The sequence below is a fragment of the Leiobunum rupestre genome, chromosome 2 (assembly GCF_980474605.1).
Source record: "Leiobunum rupestre chromosome 2, qqLeiRupe1.1.hap1, whole genome shotgun sequence".
Classification (NCBI taxonomy): domain Eukaryota; kingdom Metazoa; phylum Arthropoda; class Arachnida; order Opiliones; family Sclerosomatidae; genus Leiobunum; species Leiobunum rupestre.
This window is the reverse complement of record NC_143385.1, coordinates 57,949,445-57,970,439: the sequence shown is the minus strand read 5'-3', so window position 1 is coordinate 57,970,439 and position 20,995 is coordinate 57,949,445. Positions and strand designations below refer to the sequence as shown.

Sequence of the window (20,995 nt, the reverse complement as noted above, 5' to 3'; positions counted from 1 at the left end):
CAACTTGTTCTTAAACAAAATATTCGGTTTTGGGAGGTAACCGTAAGGTGGCGTTCTGTCGCTCTAAAATATCCTGAAACGTAGACACCCCCTCTTACCTGCACCAAATTTCTCTAGAGAGAGAGAGAGATTTAGGGGGACTTAAACTTGTAACTAAAATTGGGGGGAGCCATGCGAGACAGGCGGAGTTTTGGGAATTTTTTTATATTTCACTTTTTATTTTAATTTTGCGTCGGTTGGAACGAGTCGCTTTTGTAACTCTGAGTCGCCGAAAAATGTCCTAAACGTTTCGGAGGGCGCAATTTTGGTCCCTGTTTGCCGCTGACAATTGCCAGTTCGCGTGCGTTACCAGAACTTGAACGATTTTGTTTTTGTTGACCAATAGCCACGTGGGTTAGTTACGAGGACATCGTCTACCTCAGTTCAATTGGGATTACATCGACCATGTTCCCGTGGAGATTACGTCGACTGTCCAAATGGACGTTACTGGCCTGGACGACGGTCTTTCTTCAAGTCTGGACACTGGTCAACGGCTGGAAACAGTATCCCATACGATGGAACGCCGAAAATCACATGTGAGTGTTTTGACCACCCAATTTGTTTGCGCGCGTTTTCTCAACTGACCATGTTGGAAATTTAGGGTTCTTTAGGTAACGGCGGTCTTTTAGTTATTTAACCTTTTAGGGTATCAGATTATGCTTCCCTAAAACCCAACCATTTCTGTGACATTAGAGACAAACTCTACTTTTGATTCTGTTAAATTTAGAAAATTGTGTAAAAAAAGACTTCGCAAATGAAGTACTGTGTTCAAATATCACTAACAAGGAGACATCCCGAAGTGTAACCCACCGATTTTGTTCAAACTCGGGGGATTGGTAGACGTTCATGTGTGATGAAAAATCCTAAAGGGAATTTATTCAATGGGCAACCGTTTTGCCATGGCAACGAAAAATGTTTTTGGCAACAAAAAATGGAAATTTTCCTATTGAAAATAACATGGGATTCTGACCGATTCCCAGGCCCTTGTGAAAAATTTAAACAAATTTCAAAATTTTGAAAATGCCAAAAAAAGAAAAAATAAATAAAACTTGACAGTAAAAACATCAAAATTGATCAACTTTTGATCAATTTGAGGTCAAAATCCAATGTTATTTTCAATGGGAAAATTTAATATTTTGTATTATATTCTGAGATCAATGTCTAACCAAAATACAATATTGACGTTAAACTATTTAACTAAGTATTATTTTTCTGGTTTTAAACATAAACTCATAGATCAATGAATTTTGAATTAGTTATTAGTAAAATCAACTTTTAAATTAATTAACAAATTCAAACCCAGAGAGATTCCATTACCCATAGGAAAGCTACGGGAGAACCGTTATAAACACTTTCTATTAATATTCTTTAGAACATTAAACTGAATCCCGTAGAAAATACGAACCAAATGCTCGCCCAAATGTCAGTATAATTTATAGAACATTTTGGTCATTTTTAATAGCCATAGGAAAGTACCTTAAAATATATAGATATTTTCAACCGAAAGTTAGTTAGAAAACTCTATAGTATATAGCACATTATATATTTCATATAATTACTATAATTTAATATAATATTTTATAAAATAAAATGAAATATATTATAATTATAAATGAAATGAAATATAAAAAACTTATAAAATAACAAATAACTTAATACATAATATATTAATAATTATAAAATAACAAATAACTTAATACATAATATATTAATAATTATAAAATAATATATAATTTAATATATAATATATTAATAATTATAAATATATATATATAATTTAATATATAATATATTAATAATTATAAATATATATATATAATTTAATATATAATATATTAATAATTATAATATATATATATATAATTTAATATATAATATATATAAAATTATAATATATATATATATATAATTTAATATATAATATATTAATAATTATAATATATATATGTATATATATAATTTAATATATAATGTATTATAGTTAAAGTTAGATGATATTTTATTAAATCTATAAAAACTAAGAAATATTTGTAAAGGTAATCAAGAAAAGTGGCGAAGATTTTCAAAGATTCAATTACTTCACTGATTATCTAACTCGATATTTAAATATTTAGTTAAAATTTGTTTATTTCGAAACAATACCAAAATGCCAATACATTCAGACTGGAAAATGGTCGTAAAAGCTAAGATAATACAGATACACAGATAATACTGAATTTAATTACCACCGCAAGATAAATATGAATTAATTTATAAAATTAAAGAACAAAATTAAACATGACGGAATTAATAAAATAAAATTTAAACGTAGAAATTATGTTTAATTCAGAGAAAACGGCATGGTATTAGAAGATAAAACTTATTTTATACAAGACGTTTCGAGCCGAGGCTCTTCTTCAGTCGTTCGTTAGCTTTAATTAAAACTAACGAACGACTGAAGAAGAGCCTCGGCTCGAAACGTCTTGTATAAAATAAGTTTTATCTTCTAATACCATGCCGTTTTCTCTGAATTAAACATAATTTCTACTAATATTCACCATGGTAAATAATAAGTTTAAAATTTAAACGCTTTTAATTCAAATTTCTGAACGCAGATGACGCTACTGTATCGAATAGAAAAACAATTAAGAACCCTAAATCTGGCATTGTATACTACATTCTTTGAACTATGAGTTTGGTTCGTAATTGTTTTGATTCGTATCCGTAAGTCGACAAAATATCCGGGTTATTATTAAGCTAAGCTTTTTAAGCATTTCTCAATTCAAACCTGGATTCTTAATAGAACAGAGAAAGTGGTAATGGTATTTTGTTTCCTGAATCAAAGTTAAACAATTTAATCACTAATGAAATTGGTCTGTAGCATCTGTAACGTTTTCTATATACTTTAAATTGTGATACCAATATTTCTTAAAAAAATAAATCTATGTTTCTATAAAATATTCAACGCTTATGTAATAATTAAAAAAAAAAATTTATAAAACTATATACCTATTATTCTGTAAAAATTATAGAAATTATTCTGTAGACCTTCTATAAATTATTCTATCGACCTTCTATAAATTATTCTATAGAATTTCTTCAAATTATTCTATAGAATTTCTTCAAATTATTCTATAGAATTTCTACAAATTATTCTATAGAATTTCTACAAATTATTCTATAGAATTTCTTCAAATTATTCTATAGAATTTCTACAAATTATTCTATGTAACTTTTATACATTATTCTATATAACTTCTGTACATTATTATATATAACTTCTATAAATTATTCTAAAGATCTATAAATTATTCTATAGATCTTCTATAAATTATTCCATAGATCTTCTATAAGTTATTCAGTAGACCTTCTATAAGTTATTCAGTAGACCTTCTATAAATTATTCAATAGACCTATAAATTATTCTATAGAACGTCTATAAATTATTCTATAGACCTTCTATAAATTAGTCTATAGACCTTCTATAAATTATTCTCAAGAAATTATAGAAACTATAGAAATGTTTCGATACAAATTATGGAAATAATTATCTAAAAATTATTTAAATTTTTCTTTAGTATTTATATAAACTGTTCGATAGAAAGTGTATAAATTAATCTATAGAATTTCTATAAATGTTTGTAAAGGGTATCGCGTTGACTCATAAACACTTCCCAGAAATTTTGGAAGGAATTTTTTGAAGCGCTTGTAACGGCCACAACATTAAATGCGCGGTAAATTTGTCTTTAATCATTGGCCAAAACTCTCTCTTCAACTCTTTGTATTCGAAACAGCCGTCGCCGATTTCTAGTTTTTGTTTTTGGGGAAATTTGAGAAGCGAAATTTACCTCTTGATGTGAAGTACCGTATTTCTCTAAAGTGAAGTCATCGATGAAAATTCCGTCTGTTGTTTTTAATACATTGCGCAGAATTAAGTTAAAAATGTATATATTTGAGTACAATTAAGAACGTATTTAAGTGTAATTGAGAACTTATTTAAGTACTACTTAGAAGAAATTTGGATTCAATTAAAATCGTATTTGAGTACAATTAAGGGCTTATTTGTTTACAAATAATATCTTAGTTGAGTACAATTAAGAACGTGTTTGAGTACAATTAAGAACGTGTTTGAGTACAATTAAGAACGTATTTGAGTACAATTAAGAACGTATTGGAGTACAATTAAAAACGTGTTTGAGTACAATTAAGAACGTATTTGAGTACAATTAAGAACGTATTTGAGTACAATTAAGAACGTATTGGAGTACAATTAAGAACGTGTTTGAGTACAATTAAGAACGTGTTTGAGTACAATTAAGAACGTATTTGAGTGCAATGAAGAACGTATTTGAGTACAATGAAGACTTAAATTTAAGTACAATGAAGAACTTAAATTTAAGTACAATTAAGAACGGATTTGAGTACAATTAAGAACGTATTTGAGTACAATTACGAACTTATTTAAATGAAAATTTAGAACTTATTTAGAACTTACTTAAATGCAAATTTAGAACTTATTTAGAACTTACTTAAATGCAAATTTAGAACTTATTTAACTGAAATTAGGAACTTATTTAAGTACAATGAAGAACTTATTAGAGTAAAAACTTAGAACTTATTAGAATTACAATTTAGAACTTATTTAAGTTCAATTAAGAACTTATTTAATTACAATTAAGAACTTATTTAACTACAATTAAGAACATATTTAATTACAATTAAGAACTAATTTAAGTACAACTAAGAACTTAATTACCGAGTGATCTACCACCTAAGGTTTGCACACAAAAAATATTTAAATTTTATTAATATTCAAATTAATTAAATAATTATTTCTGAATTATAATTTTCTTAACTTAATTTTTATAGCCTCTACTTTAAAGCTATCTTTAATAATCAATTAGCTAATCTAATGCCCAAGGTATCACCTTAGGCCTGGGCAGTCTTCTTAAATTTACCGATTTAAAAAATTAATTTCGCCCGTGGAAATGTGGAAATACATTTACATCGTAATAAAATGCAGGTAGATAAGCTTACTAGACACTAACACGAAAAGCTAATTCGCTTCAAAATGTAATTTGTAGTTAATTTTTTTTAAATTTCTTCAAAATTTTTTCTTTCTACAAAACACCGAGGCCGTAACAACCGATAGTTTATATTTTGAGTGGAATGCTTTCAGTAGAACTTAAAATGCCAATAATGAGATATTCACATCGTTTTGGGGTTCGAAAACTGTGCTGTCTAGTGGACACCTTTTTAAATATCGAGGGAGGGCTTGTACGGGAGGCTAGCCATGCGTCTCTAATGGTTTAGCTTATATTTCTTAATTCTGGCTAAACTGGCGAATTTCCGAGTGTCGGTCTACATGAAAGGGAGGTGGGTTTTTTTTTGGTATTCGCGTAACGGATTTGGCAGCCATGCTTTCACGCGCACACTCGCTCCTCTTAATTTGTTTCCATGGTAATTTAAGCGTTCACTACCTCTCCTCCCCCCTTTTACCTTATATAATACCTCGATACGGGTATTACTCGTTACCATGACGACGCGACGGAAAATCATCTCTCACGCCATCTCGAGGAAATTTTATACGTTGAAGAATATTTTACATTTATCTCTTTTTAATATCTTAATTTGAAAATTAAGTTTGAATTGTTTTCTCGGGGTAGTTCGGGTCTCTCATGATGATATCACGACGCCCATAAATGTTTTTCTTCCTTAGATGATTAATTTCAGACCAAAATGACCTCCAAATGCGATTTCAAAAATTCCTTATTGTACGTTTTGAGATTTGCAGCTTTTCCAAAACTATAGGAATCTCATAATCTCATTTTTTAATGAAATACTTTAAATCATCGTGATAAATTGTGCGAAATGCTTTACCAAAAATCGCTAAAATCCACAAATTCTGTAAATAGATAATGTAATGTTGTTAGTTTTCCGGAAAAATAAAATGCGGAAAAATTTCCGGAAAATCTTCCGCAAATCGGAAAAATAAAAAAATTTAAACTGAAATTACTTTTCAAAGATTTTAATGTTTTTAACTTTTATCGATTTAAAATGTCTAATATCAGTAAACATACTACAAAACATTAATAGTGTTACATTGTTAATCAGTTTAAACTAGTCTAGAGGTTTAGTTTTACTTTTAGATTCGAAAAAATGAGGCGAAAAAGCCGCTTTATTTAAATTTGCAAACAATATTAGACTAATCATGGAATGAAACCTTTTTTTATTTTTTTCGGAAAATTTTCTGACTTACAACACTAAGATAATGTATAAAATTTGTACTGGATTTTAAAATCTGATGAAAATATATTTGAAAAAATTCACAAATTAACAAATTATTTGTATTGGATTTTTTTAATATCATTCGATTTTGAGGTGTTATGAAAAATTAAAAAGTTATTTAAATAAATCAACATATTCAAATTAGGTTATTGAATCTTTCAACTTCTTATTTTAAAAATATTTGATTGATTTTCTGGGTATAACTTAAAAATTCACAGACCTAATCAAATTTCAAAAATCAATAGGAATCATTCAAGTCTTGATTTAATTATTTTGAATTTTAAAATCTAAAAAATCTACAAATACAAAAATTATTCATATCGAAAGCTTTTCAAAGATCCCATGGGAGATTGAGATGTAACTAGAAACAAATTTATTTTATAATTCTATTTCATTTTAAGATTTAAAAACCCTTACATTTTCTTTTTATAATTCTATTGCATTTTGAGATCTACGAAAAAACCTTAAATCCCTATTTATCAATTCTATTGTATTTTGAGATCTAAGAAATAATCTCAAATCCTTATTTTTCAATTCTAAAATATGTTGATATCTAAGAAAAAACCTCAAATCCCTATTTCATAATTCTATTGCTTTTTGAGATCTAAGAAAAAACCTCAAATCCCTATTTCATAATTCTATTGCTTTTTGAGATCTAAGAAAAAACCTCAAATCCCTATTTCATAATTCGTTTGCTTTTTGAGATCTAAGAAAAAACCTCAAATCCCTACTTCATAATTCTATTGTATTTCGAAATCTAAGAAAAAAACCTCAAATCCCTATTTTATAATTCTATTGCATTTTGAGATCTAAGAAAATACCTCAAATCCAGCAACAAAATACGAAATTATGGAAATATCCACTGAACTGCGTTGTTTAACATTCTGAAAGTTCGTCTGGAGCGTAAAACTTCATTAGTGAAAACAGTAATATACTTTTGGTAAGCGATCGTGTTTTGTCATTCAAAGTAAAATGTCTTAATTTCTGGGTGCCGTAATAGCCCTCGAAGGGACAAAAACATTAAGCGACGTCAAAAAACCGCAAACGCCCGACCCGATAATTGTCCTAATTGTTTTCGCTAGTTTCTCGATAGAAAGGCCCACAGCCCGGACCGTAATCATTACCCTAATTACTTCCGAATAATTTAAAATGCTTCGCGTTATTGTCATGTAGTCGAACACCTCGGTAATCATTCGACTCTAGGAAGATGTTATGTTGGGTCCCCGGCAGATATTTTTATAAGCCATCGCATCGTAAATGGCGCCAGAACTATACTCTGATGAAGGACTTATTTAAATAGTTTCGTGTATATTTAACACTATTGCAATTAGATATTGCTTGGATATTGCTTCGATATCTATGGGATATGGCTTTGGTATTGCTGGGCACTGATTTGATATTGCTTGGTTATTGCTTTGTTATTGTTTTGTTATTACTTGGTTATTGCTTCGATATCTTGTACATTGCTTTGTTATTGCTTCGATATCTTTGATATTGCTTGGTTATCGCTTTGTTATTGCTTGGATATTGCTTTTATATTTCTTTGATATTACTTTGATATTGCTCTGATATATCTGGTACATGGCTTTGATATTGCTTGGATATCTTCAAACGCGCTCCCATAGTAGAGAGGGCTTTGTCGTTGTCTGTTCTAGGAATATGGAGCCCTCTATTCAGTGGGGAATAAACTTAACAGCGTAATTTTATAAATAAATAATTATTAAATAAAACATTATAATTGAATTAATTTACTTTTGGTTGACATCATCGCTAATGGATTTGATATTGTATGGATAACTTCAAAATGGCTCCCACAGAAGAGAGGGCTTTGTTGTTGTCTGTTCTAGGAATATGGAGCCATCTACCTAGTGGGGATTTATTAAACATAATAGCATAATTTTATAATTAAATAATGATGAAATTAAAATGAAGAAAATAAATTAAAATTATCTTAAATTAATTAATATTTTAACTAACGTTTCCCCCTTGAAAATGGCGCCACGAAGGTGAACTAAGCTGAGGTCAGATTTTAAATAAACCATTTTAAAGTTTTCGTTGTTTTTTAATTTTTAATTTTTAAAGATAAACAAGATAAACGCTAATTTCAACTAATTAAAATATTATTACTGTGGCTTTTGTCTGATAAATGTTAGTTTACACGGATTAAGATGGTGACTAAAGCGCCGGACTATAATATGCCTTTCGGTAACCTGTTTACTATAACTATTAGTAGAAAAAAAGATTTCGTCGGTTGACTAATATTCCAGGGGAGATTCTTATAATTATTATTTACCCGAAATTGATGCCTAAAAGGAAATCTTTAATTAAATGATTCTTAATAGTTTAATAATTATTATCGTTTTTTGCATGCAGCATGTAAATTCATTTGAAAGAAGGTTAAATCTACGAAGTACCTATATAAAAATTGTTTAAAAAAATTCAGTGCCATTAGAAGTATATAAGTTGTATATAAGTTGTATGTGGGGTACTTTTATCCTTAAAAGTACCCCACATCGCTAATCGTATTCCTTATTTCACAGGCTGAAATTTCATAAGGTTTTTTAAACTATTAAAATAAATAAATTAATATTTAAAATTGGTTAATGTTACTGCTACCTCGTGGTTTACCTTTTATTTCTATTTTCCATTTTATATAAATAATAGAAAAATAAAACCACTAATATTAACCAATTGTAAATTTTTTTAAACCATGGTAAATAAAAACAAGTAATTTTTTTAGTGGATATAATACTTACATAATCGTAAAGCGGCGTATTATAAATTTATATACGATTTATTAGGTATATTATAAACTTATGATATTAGTAATTTTTCAAAAGTATTTTCATTGACTAAAAATTCTTGGGAATTTTAACTCTTATAGATTTTTTTATTTATACTCTGGCTTAGGAGAAAACTTCAGGGTATGGTTTCATAATAGGTAATTTGCAATAATGGGCTTAGATTAAATAATGTCATTAATGTCGTCGTTACAAAAACACAGGATTTGAGATGAAGTAATGTTATCATGGGATGGAAATTTTAATTTTTTCTTAATGCCAACTTTGCAGAACAGTTGGCATCAACGTTTGATTTTGGGGCGCAAATATAAATGAACTTACCAGGGTAGGCGTTGATTTAATCAGAAAGCTTATTGCTGTTGAATTTTGTTCAATTATAACTAATTTTGGTGGTAAAAAAAACCACAGCGACACCAAGTTTGTCTGAATATTTGCCATAATATCCCAATTCTCAATAAGAACGCCTATTTTTTTTATACCATAGAATTCCCATATATTCCAGGTACATGATAAAATGTAAATTAAGTTGCCGAATTTAAGGGTGAAGTGATTAAACATTTATTTTCAAAACCTACTTTTCTGCATAATTAGCGCTTAACGTAGTTTGAATAAATTTTACTTGATAATTTTTATTAATATTATAACTCAAAGCAATATTAAGATATATTAGAAGTTAATATTAATTAAGTTATTAATATATAATATATAATATTTCATATTCGCTAGTTATCTGCACGAAGATACAGTAAGGTCTAATAAATAGGAAGTCTAACTAAACCATTTTCATAAGCTATAACCTTAATTTATATAACTATATAAATATATATATATAGATATATATATATATTATTTTTTCTAATAGATTTCACCGCTACTAAAGCGTACATCACAGTGTTCGAACGACATATATACAACATTATTGTATTTCGATGACGTGTTGATAGATTCTTTTATATAAACTACATTTTCCCTCTGTAGTAATTTTATAAAATCAATATAATATCGTATTGGTTTTCTTCTGAAACTTCTTTTGAAAAATCAGCGTTTTAACAAATGACTCTGAGTTTTATATTATAAACTTTCGTTATTAATTGTTTGGCCTGGCAGACAAACTATGCCATCTAGTAGCAAATAAAATCAGACTTAGCCCGTACATTCGCGTTTGCCAACACACCGGAAGTTGGAACTGGATTAATGTATTTACGATGAGCGCCGTGTAATATTCAATTCGAATTGGCAGTAGTAGGATCTGCACCGGGACTTAAAATGAAAATTATTTTCATTTTCGCCGGTTTTATTTGCTTGATTGGAATCTTATCACAACAAATAAAATGCGGTTAGTTTTACAAGATTTAACTATTAATAATTATTAATAATAATGATAATTAATAGTAACAATTAATAATTATTATTACTAATAATTATTACTAATAATTATTACTAATTATTATTACTAATAATCATAACTAATAATTATAACTAATAATTATTACTAATAATTATAACTAATAATTATTAATAATAATTATTACTAATAATTATTAATAATAATAATAATAATTTAACGTAGAATTTTACTAGTTATAATTTAATTAAAATAGTTGGTGGAGCAGCCATAAAACACGCCAATATTAATTCTTTGCTTGATCTGGTTGAGAAAGAGGTACATTTGAAACGGTCTAGGAGGAGCGCAGAAATTAATTCGTAAGCAACTTTAATTTACTAATCATTACTGAAACGTAATTAGTCGTTTGTAATTAAAAACATTTGTATTAAAAATCCACATCTCCAAATTAATTTTAAAATATTTTTACACATATCACGTTTATTTTTAATCGTTTTATTTAACCATATTTCACTGATTTTATGGTGGCGTTTAAGTTGATTTAATTTCATTAAGAAATGTATTAACGTTTACGATTACTTTTAATTAATTGTCTTTTTTTCCTTAGAACTAAAAACATCCGTAAATATATTTTCTAACCGTAACCATATTTCAACTCGTGTTTTAATTTATTTAATTCGATCAGAAATAAATGAACTTAAATTAAATTGATGAATAATTAATAAAATTTGCCCTAAAGATAATTAATTCATGAAATAAACGTTCTTTCTGTGTTTTTAAAAAGTATTTAAATTAAGTTTTATTTTAAATACGAGCCTTTATAATTTTTGATATGTAACATATCTTGTAATTAATTTAAAATTAAATAATTCATATTTAAATTTATTTAATACCGCATAATTAATTGCGAATTAATTGCATTTCTACAGGCTCGGCTTGGCTGGGTTTCGTAACCAGGAGCTGATTTTGGGAGTGGCTCAACAATTGTTTCAATTCTTGCCTAAGCTTTTCGGTTACCTTCCTCAACTGTTCAATACGTTGGGCAGCTTCTTTGAAAAATTCAGTGGTGGTATGGGAGGTGGTCCGAGTGAGGGGTATGGAGGTCACGGAGGTGGTTCAGGGTATGGAAATAATGGACCTGGTGATACGTTTAACCGGGAATACAGTCGTAGTGGCTCTCAACAATTTTCGCGAAGTTTTCACGAAAACGGCTACAACACTGCAGGCACTTCTATAGGAAATCCAATGTGAACGTTTCGTTACAAAAATTTATACTTATATTTGTATAATTTTTTATATTAAATTAATAAATAATTATATTTGTTCATTTAGTAATAATAATAAGCTAGGCTAATACGCAAGGCACCACCTTAGGCCCAAATCAGCTTGCTACGTGTTAATGCCTTTAATTCAGTTGTAATATGATCACGACTTAGCTGTATGATTGGAAAATTTCTCTAAAAACAGAGCTACTCAAATTTCTAATTTAAAGTGGGTGAAAACTCCAAAGAAAACCCCTTAAATGATTTTCCTTATTACACAATGAAGACCCCGTAAAGTGTCGCCCTCTATCGTAGCTGCAGCGTTATATATTTACATTTTTATCGGTTTAACGGGCTAAGAAAGCTACGCCTAACTCTTTAACCAAATCAATTAAATCTTTCTAGATTTACATAACTTCAGCTATTTTGGGTTAATAGAAAAGATAATTATTATATTTTACGATTAAAATTTGACGCTAAGCCTCGTTCATAAGACGGTGAACGTATTGAATTCGCGAGCCTAATCCTAGTACTCGAATAATGTCGACGCACGCGCCCCTTTGCAGTTATTTAGTCCTAGTTTGTAAGCTTTGGGAATCTCAACCAATCTTTTTTAATAATAAGCAGCTAGGCTATTACCCAAGTCACCACGCTAGGCTTAAGTCATCAAGTGACTTTTAGAGCCAATAATTCTGAACTAATACACTAGATTGGACGAACTGCCGTAAACGACACCTATCGTAACATTCAGGTACTACAGTACTACATTTTTCATTTTAGTGCCTACTTCTTTCGTAAGAGATATCTTATAAACTACTGATAAAGCTTAATCTAAACTTAACCTATTTATGCCTTAAAAGTAATAATATTTCCATTTGTGTAATTAAGGAGTTTCAATAATCTCACCGCCATCTATGGACTTTAGTAGTAACTAACGAAGGGGAAGCCTCAGTAACGTCATCGGTGACGTAGCTATGACGTTTGGCCCAAACATTGTCATTGTGATTAATTACGGAATTTCAGTGTATTACATCGTAACCTTTGTAATCACACAATTCCTACTGTCCACTAGACATTGCTTTGTAAAATTACGTCACAATTACGTCACAAAACTTACGTCACAAAAAATGACGTCACAAAACTTACGTCACAAAAAATTACGTCACAAAACTTAATTGCGTCATAAATTTAAAGCTACGCCTAATTTCGTTTTTCTCGAATTAAAATAAGTACAAATTTGTAAATTTCAGTAATAAGTTATGTTCTGATTTTAGTCACTTAAACCGTACGGTAAACATTAATATTTTTCGCAATATCTCATCGTGATATTTCCGGGTAAAAGTGGGTTAACACGCACATGTGCAATACGAAACAAACAGTCATCGTGGTCGTACAGTGTCCGTTGTAAATGTGACAGCGTTGTCCTGATCATAAATTAGTTAACAATGAACGTTCTTCTAAATATCATCGCTGTTTTGCTAATTCTATCGTTAACGAACTGCCAAGCCAGAGTCAGTGAGTGAAGTTATTTAACTACCAATTGATAGTTTATTAATTAATAAATTTAATTAGTTACAAGGCGAGAGAGGCTAACCAAAAATCATGGTGCCCTACGATCTAGAGCGAAACGAAGTTTTAGTTTACCATCTGTTATTAATTCGTAAGTTAATTTTAAAAGATAATAAATTATTAGTCTTAATTAAAACATTTTCCGCATAGATTGGGACTTGCAGGATTTCGTAACCAAGATTTAATTTTGGGTTTAACGGAAGGCGTTTTTGATTTCTTGGATGATCTTTCCGGTAAATAATCGGTTTTATCTGTGTCGGATTTAGAAAATTATGAATTTGTCATCTATTTAAATAAAATCATATTTATATTAAACCCATTTTCGTGAATTACATTAAGTTTCGTACTTAGTCTAAACCTAATATTAGATAGCTTTTCGTTGTAGAATCTATCCTATACTATAAGGACTTTAACTTAAATTATATAGTCAAGAGTTATTGTAATTTAAAATCAGCAGTCATTGTAACTTGAAAAACTTGTTTTCCAAGTTTATTTTCAATAGGAGTTTCTATAAAATAAGGTGGGTCACGTGCAAATGTTTTTCTACGTCACTAGCTATAGTTATTGAAGATGGAGAGCACGCGCTGCAGTCGATCAAGATTTTCGAATTCGAAGTCCACGTGCGAAACGCTCGCGCCAATAAAATACTGAGAAGTTTAAGCTCGTAACTCGTGTAAAAACATTTTGTACTTTTAATGTTTCATTGTTATATTTTATCGAAACACCTATTTAGCTATAGCAAGAACTCACGAAAATAACTTCATAACTGCATTCTTGGCTGTTCCATATTATATTTCCGAAAGTAAAGTTGATTTCATAAGTCTATAACCACGTTCCATCAGTGTGTAAATTGAAATAATTACTGACACAATTTTAACGTTGAAACAAATGATCACGTGCTAGTACAAGGAATCGCCACACGAGGTCACTACAGGATGAAGAGGGATAATTAGGGAGTCTCTTGAAAGGTCTTGTAAAAAACTAGTATTTTCATAAAAATATTTTCCCACTTAAAAATTGAATTTTCAGTACCTTAACCTCCGTCATTCGTAATGACATCCACTTCTACTTTAAAAAGATCATGGCAACCCTGTAAATTAGCAGGATGATTTTTATGAATGAGCTTGAGTGCAAAGTCCGTAGTTTGCGAGATAATTTATCTGTGCGCCTTTATAAAGCGGAAGAGGATTAAGGCCATCTATTGATCAGATAATGAAGTTGCTTGGATATTTTTTAATGTTAACTGCCGATCGCTAACCAGAAATTCCGTGCACCGATTACAGTGACTGCAGCCTCTGGTAGTGCATAGTCTTTAATTGATTACGTAATCACTTTAGTACAGTCAAAGCTACAGGCTTGTACACCGATTACATAAAGCGGAGTTTGAAAAAACCCGGTTTTTTTATTTTAGAATACAATTTCCATATTTGTATTAGACGACATGAGGTTAACGTTAATAGTTAGTGTAGGGAGCTGTTGGCTCGCGTGGCATGTAGGGCTGGCTACCACCCTCCTACGCATTGTAACCCGGCCACCGGTTTAAAGGCATAATAAGTCGCTAGATGAATTGGGCCTAAGGTGCTGCCTTGGGTATTATTATTATTAGTATACAGATGCTGCAAAGTTGAACCAAAGGACTGGCTGAAGTACAAAGTTATAAGTTTCAAGTTAACAAGCCAGTTAACTTTGTAAAGTTTGTATCACGTAACAATTCGGCCTAAGATATTTATTTAAGTGGCCATTGCACATTGAACTAGCTGGTTTTTATTTAAAATCTGAGATTTGAAAGTGGGTTTTTTCTGAGGTGGGTTTTTTGGGTCGGGTTTTTATTTTCGAACCCTGACATAAAGTGGTCAGTCTCTCGCGGGTAAGATGGATTCCGAGTATAAGTTATTCTCTGGTCATTCTAGATATAGTTGTCAATACAAATTTGAACCTTCGGGAGATATTGAACTGACGCACGTTTGTGAAACCCAATTATAAATTTATGGTTGATTTCTAAACTGGCCACGACAGATCCGGAAACGGAAAAATGCAAAAGAAATATTCGATGTCATTCACATTCGATGTACAAGTGCATTTATTTGATAGACGGGTAAAAACATACAAGTGTTAGTAATCTCGTTCGTTCAACCTGGCTATTCAGTTCGGATCCAGTGCAATTTCATCATCGATTAAATATGTCTTTGTGGCGATGTTCGTTCGTGTTATGCGCCGTTTTAGCTCTATGCAACTCTCGAACTGGTAAGGATAAATAATTTATCGCTATTAGTAGAGTTCGGGGATGGTTAACTTTTATTCAATAGATAAAGCTCTCAAAATTATTCGTAAAACGTTTTGATCAAGTAATTTATATTTCTGTATTATCCGATTAATTATTTGATAAATTTGTAAAATTAATCGGAAAAACGACGTTTTTTTCGATAAAAAGCTAAAATTTTATGAATAATACATGTTTTTTAATCATTTTCCGAAATATTAACCGGTAAATTTCTTTGTTTACTTTTTTTTCCCGAAAAAAAATCCATTTAAACATGGATAATGATTAACCGTTACCGACCTCTAGCTATTAGTTACCTAATTAATTTAATCCCAAATTAATGTTAGTGATCAGGATGCTTCTGCCTTTGAATCACCGAGTTCTGGTCACAACGTCCGAAACCTTGAAAGCGACCCCTTCCAATTTGAGGCCTTTGCACAACGAACACTCTCCTGAAACTTTGATGCACAGTATCAACGACGCTAACGCGTTGCAAAGAACCAAATTTCTTATGAATTTAATGTAATTACGCATTTCACAATTAAATCAAATTGCAATTTTGTTTAGAAATACACTGGATTTAGTCCCATTTAGTCCAAAATCATTTCTTCCAAGTCCATTTCACCCAAATCTTATTTATCCCAAAAAGATAACGACATCATACGATTCTTCGAACTTCTAACCCATTTCATGTTAACCAAAACACCAACTGCGATAAACCTACTACTTTAACATCTTAATATATGGAAAAGCTTGGCCGTTCCCCTTTAAAGAAAATTACCCGAAAAAAAAACTTGATCGTGTTCTCGAACGTTTTTTCTTAACTACTCGACTACTCGACGAAATATTTTTTGGCTTAATCGAGTACACGATTACCCGACTCGACAAATATAGTACCCAACTCGATACTCGACTAAAAAGTTGCCTAAAATCACTACACTACTCGCACAGCCCTAATTGGAATGAAAAACGTAGGCACCTGGTGACACCGATAATTTGTACCAACTTCCTCTCCTCCCCCCTCAAATATACTTGTATGGTAAATAACGTCAAAACCGGAAGTGCCATTACCCGATTTCCGGTTAGTATATTGACGGAAATTGCTACAACGATTTAGCCAGTGTAAAACACGCTAGCCTGACATCCAAATGTTTATACTCGAAAATGCCTGCATCCAAAATTAAAATACTTATTTTCTTAATTATCTGCTTTTTAAATATCATTATATGCGGTGAGTATTTTTATAAATATCTTTATATACAGTGAGTATTTTTATTGTAAAATATTGTTAAGAAATTTGCTTTTGGTGGTTGGATTAAATATTCCTTTTTAAACGCGATTTCGTACATAAATTTAAGATGGTAATCGTTACGAGTTGAACTGGAAGGAGCCGACTTGGTTGAGATTTTCTAAGAATCCCGCGTTGGAAATTAATCCCTCGGCTAGTTCTTCCGCTTCAATCATAAATGCGTAAGACCTTCACTTCACAAATCTTATTTTAAATTTAATTTAATTTTGATTACGTTTATATTATTTTTCATTTAAAGTTTATCTTTGGCTCTAAGTCGATTGAAACCTGTCGTTGATCGGATTTTTCTAACGCTTCATATTTGCTTGCCATTTCTCTTCCCGGATTCTTAATTTATTTTTATTTCTGTAATTTAATTTAAAAACAAATCGTATCACGTGGTAGTAGACAATTTTTTGACCTATACTACAAATCAATGTTACCTGAGACAACTAAGGTAAAACGCATTTAACATTAATAAATATCAGAGTAACTTCATTATCTGATCAATAGATGGCCTTAGTACTCTTCCGTTTCTAACTTTATTATCTGATCAATAGATGGCCTTAGTACTCTTCCATTTCTAACTTCATTATCTGATCAATAGATGGCCTTACTAATCTTCCGTTTCTAACTTCATTATCTGATCAATAGATGGGCTTAGTACTCTTCCATTTCTAAATTCATTATCTGATCAATAGATGGCCTTACTAATCTTCCGTTTCTAACTTCATTATCTGATCAATAGATGGGCTTAGTACTCTTCCATTTCTAAATTCATTATCTGATCAATAGATGGCCTTACTAATCTTCCGTTTCTAACTTCATTATCTGATCAATAGATGGCCTTAGTACTCTTCCATTTCTAAATTCATTATCTGATCAATAGATGGCCTTAGTACTCTTCCGTTTCTAACTTCATTATCTGATCAATAGATGGGCTTAGTACTCTTCCATTTCTAAATTCATTATCTGATCAATAGATGGCCTTAGTACTCTTCCGTTTCTAACTTCATTATCTGATCAATAGATGGCCTTAGTACTCTTCCGTTTCTAACTTCATTATCTGATCAATAGATGGGCTTAGTACTCTTCCATTTCTAAATTCATTATCTGATCAATAGATGGCCTTAGTACTCTTCCGTTTCTAACTTCATTATCTGATCAATAGATGGCCTTAGTACTCTTCCGTTTCTAACTTCATTATCTGATCAATAGATGGCCTTAGTACTCTTCCGTTTCTAACTGCATTATCTGATCAATAGATGGCCTTAGTACTCTTCCGTTTCTAACTTCATTATCTGATCAATAGATGGCCTTAGTACTCTTCCGTTTCTAACTTCATTATCTGATCAATAGATGGCCTTAGTACTCTTCCATTTCTAAATTCATTATCTGATCAATAGATGGCCTTAGTACTCTTCCGTTTCTAACTTCATTATCTGATCAATAGATGGGCTTAGTACTCTTCCATTTCTAAATTCATTATCTGATCAATAGATGGCCTTAGTACTCTTCCGTTTCTAACTTCATTATCTGATCAATAGATGGCCTTAGTACTCTTCCGTTTCTAACTTCATTATCTGATCAATAGATGGCCTTAGTACTCTTTCATTTCGTAAAGGCGCAATTTTCAAATAAGAGCACTCACAGATTAAAAATTATTAACTTACGGACTTTGCACTCGAGCTCCCACGGTAAAAAATCGTCGTGCTTTTTACGTAGAAAAATTTCTCTTTTTTTGTACAATCGTTAGTTCATAGTTGTAAAATCTTTGAAAACCGGGTTGCCATAATCTTTTTACTGTATGATGCGGATGCTATTACGAATGACGGTGGTTGAGGTACTTTTAATTATATTTTTAATTGGGAAAATATAATTATAATAATACCAATTTTTTATAAGCTCTTACTTCATATTAGTGGCAGACATTAAATTTCACCTAAGTCTAGTCTAATAATATTTCACATAGATCACTTTAGTTAGGGGACTTTATTTCCGGCTGAGTCCGAAAAATCCCCGCCTTTGTTAGTGGTCGAAGGTAACAGTGACTTCGAGTATAGTCATGAATTTATTCATTTTACCCATGAATATAGAACTGTACCTTACCTGTATGGTGCTATCCCGATCCGGTAGAAGGCAGGGCTTACGAAGCTATGTCGCTACTACGTCAAATTGTTTAGCCAATTAAAAGCTAGAGGAAATGACGTCGCAACTCACTGGACGAGGTTGTAACTACAGTATATCCGTCACGTGTAAGAGGGGCGGAGCTTATAGTTCCGCCTCTATCCGACCGAGATAGAAACATATCTAGAGCGGTTCTATATTCATGGATAAAATTAATTAATTAATAGTATAGTTCATAGTTAATAATTATTTTTCGACATAAGTGTATCAGTTTCGGGTGGAAAAGATAATTTTTAGAATGTTAATTTCGTGACAATTTTCGGGTATGACTCCACTCATACCTATTAAAAATTGACACACATTGTCGGAATATAATTGTAAACTTATGTCTAGCTACTTTCGTTAACTCGCTAGGATTCTCAATTACGTTTTAAGTAATATTTAACATTTTAATGGTCATTCGTGGTCGAAAGAATGGCGACCTGGTCTGGAATTGGACTGGCGAAACCCGTTGAGAATTGTTCCAAATTCGATCTCGCACCATAGACGTTCCAAACGATCCTACGATATTTCCGCTATCATACATTCGTAAGAATTATATTTTCACTAAGAATAAATAAACTAATATAATGGTAATTAATAAATAATTATTTTTCTGTTTAGTTTGTCTTTGGAATTATTTCGTTTCCAATCAACCATCGTTAGTTTTTTACGCACGATACTATTTTGCAATATGTAAATTTAAATTTCTTAATTTACTGTTTATAAATTCTGTTGAATATGAAAGCTAGTATTATCAGAAGCATATAAAATATCTAAGGAGAAAAGTATCCATTTAGGCTAAAAAAATTTAAATTAATTTGTAATTTTGCCTAACGACGCCGCTGGTAATAGCGTCGAAACGGCTGTAGCAGTTTTTAAATAAATGTTTAATTGTACAATAGTGGTTTTTCTATTTATTAAGTAAATTTATTTATATATTCAACTTATTAATAATCAAAATAAATTAATATTTTTTTTCGACATCTTGTTTTTAACTTATATCATAATAAAATTAAATCGGGTATTATATTATAAAATATATCTTAATGGCTATCAAATTACCACTTGTAATAATGTAAAATATTAAAAGTTCCACTACGTAGGAATATTTCTTAATTTTAAACCATTACTTTCCTGATACAATAGTTTTAGTAAGTAACTATATTATTTATTTCTACCGAAATGTATAATGAAAATTCTGTTGGAGCCTGTGAAGATTACTTCTTTCTAATATATATTATCTACTTCTGCTATTACTAAACTGAGAAGTGAGTGTAATTTTTCCAGTGGGTTAATATCGGTTAATATGAATTTTCAATCGCTTTAGTTTCCGTAAACAGAATTCGGCTGGTGGTTTTTGAACCAGATCATAGACCTCCAGTATTAACAAGTCTCTCGCGTGTGTTGGTGAAATCTGTCAACGCTATTGAAACTGATTTAGTCAACCTTTGACTTTACTAGTACTGCACAACGTGAAAATAGTGTAGTTGTTTCGTCTAGTTATGCATGTTAACGCGTGGATTCTGATTTTTCTCTTCACGTTCCACGTATTCTTGACGGTAAACTGCAATGATGGTAATGATTTTATTACTTAATTTATTAATTTAAGCTTTTGATTTCTAATAAATTTTACTTTTATATTCAGCGAATTTTAAATATCATTTAGTCAACAAGCGGACCAGTTTGAAGTTTAGTAAAAACGTCGCTAAAATTCTTCACTCTCCGAAAGCTTTCGCCAATTTCGACTTTTTCAGAGCCTTAAATTCGTAAGATTAATTACCAAATATATAATTATATTTATACATGTAAAATTCAATATAAATACGTGATACGAAATTAATAATATTTAGTAATATATTATAAATAAAAATTTATAACATTCCGTCATATATTACAAATATAAATATAAAATTATAATTGAGTAATATATTATAAATATAAATTTATAATATTCAGTTATATTTTACAAATAGAAATATAAAATTATAACTATAA

General features: G+C 30.3%; 1 long non-coding RNA gene across 1 annotated transcript in view; it reads left to right on the top strand.

Annotated features, from left to right (window-relative positions):
* The first annotated feature begins 251 nt into the window (after window positions 1-251).
* LOC149958542 (uncharacterized) overlaps window positions 252-20,995 on the top strand; it is a 126,052-nt gene continuing 105,308 nt past the window's right edge. Inside the window, exon 1 of the long non-coding RNA XR_016478299.1 lies at window positions 252-575. This is a non-coding gene — a long non-coding RNA (uncharacterized LOC149958542). The remainder of the gene's footprint in view (window positions 576-20,995) is intronic.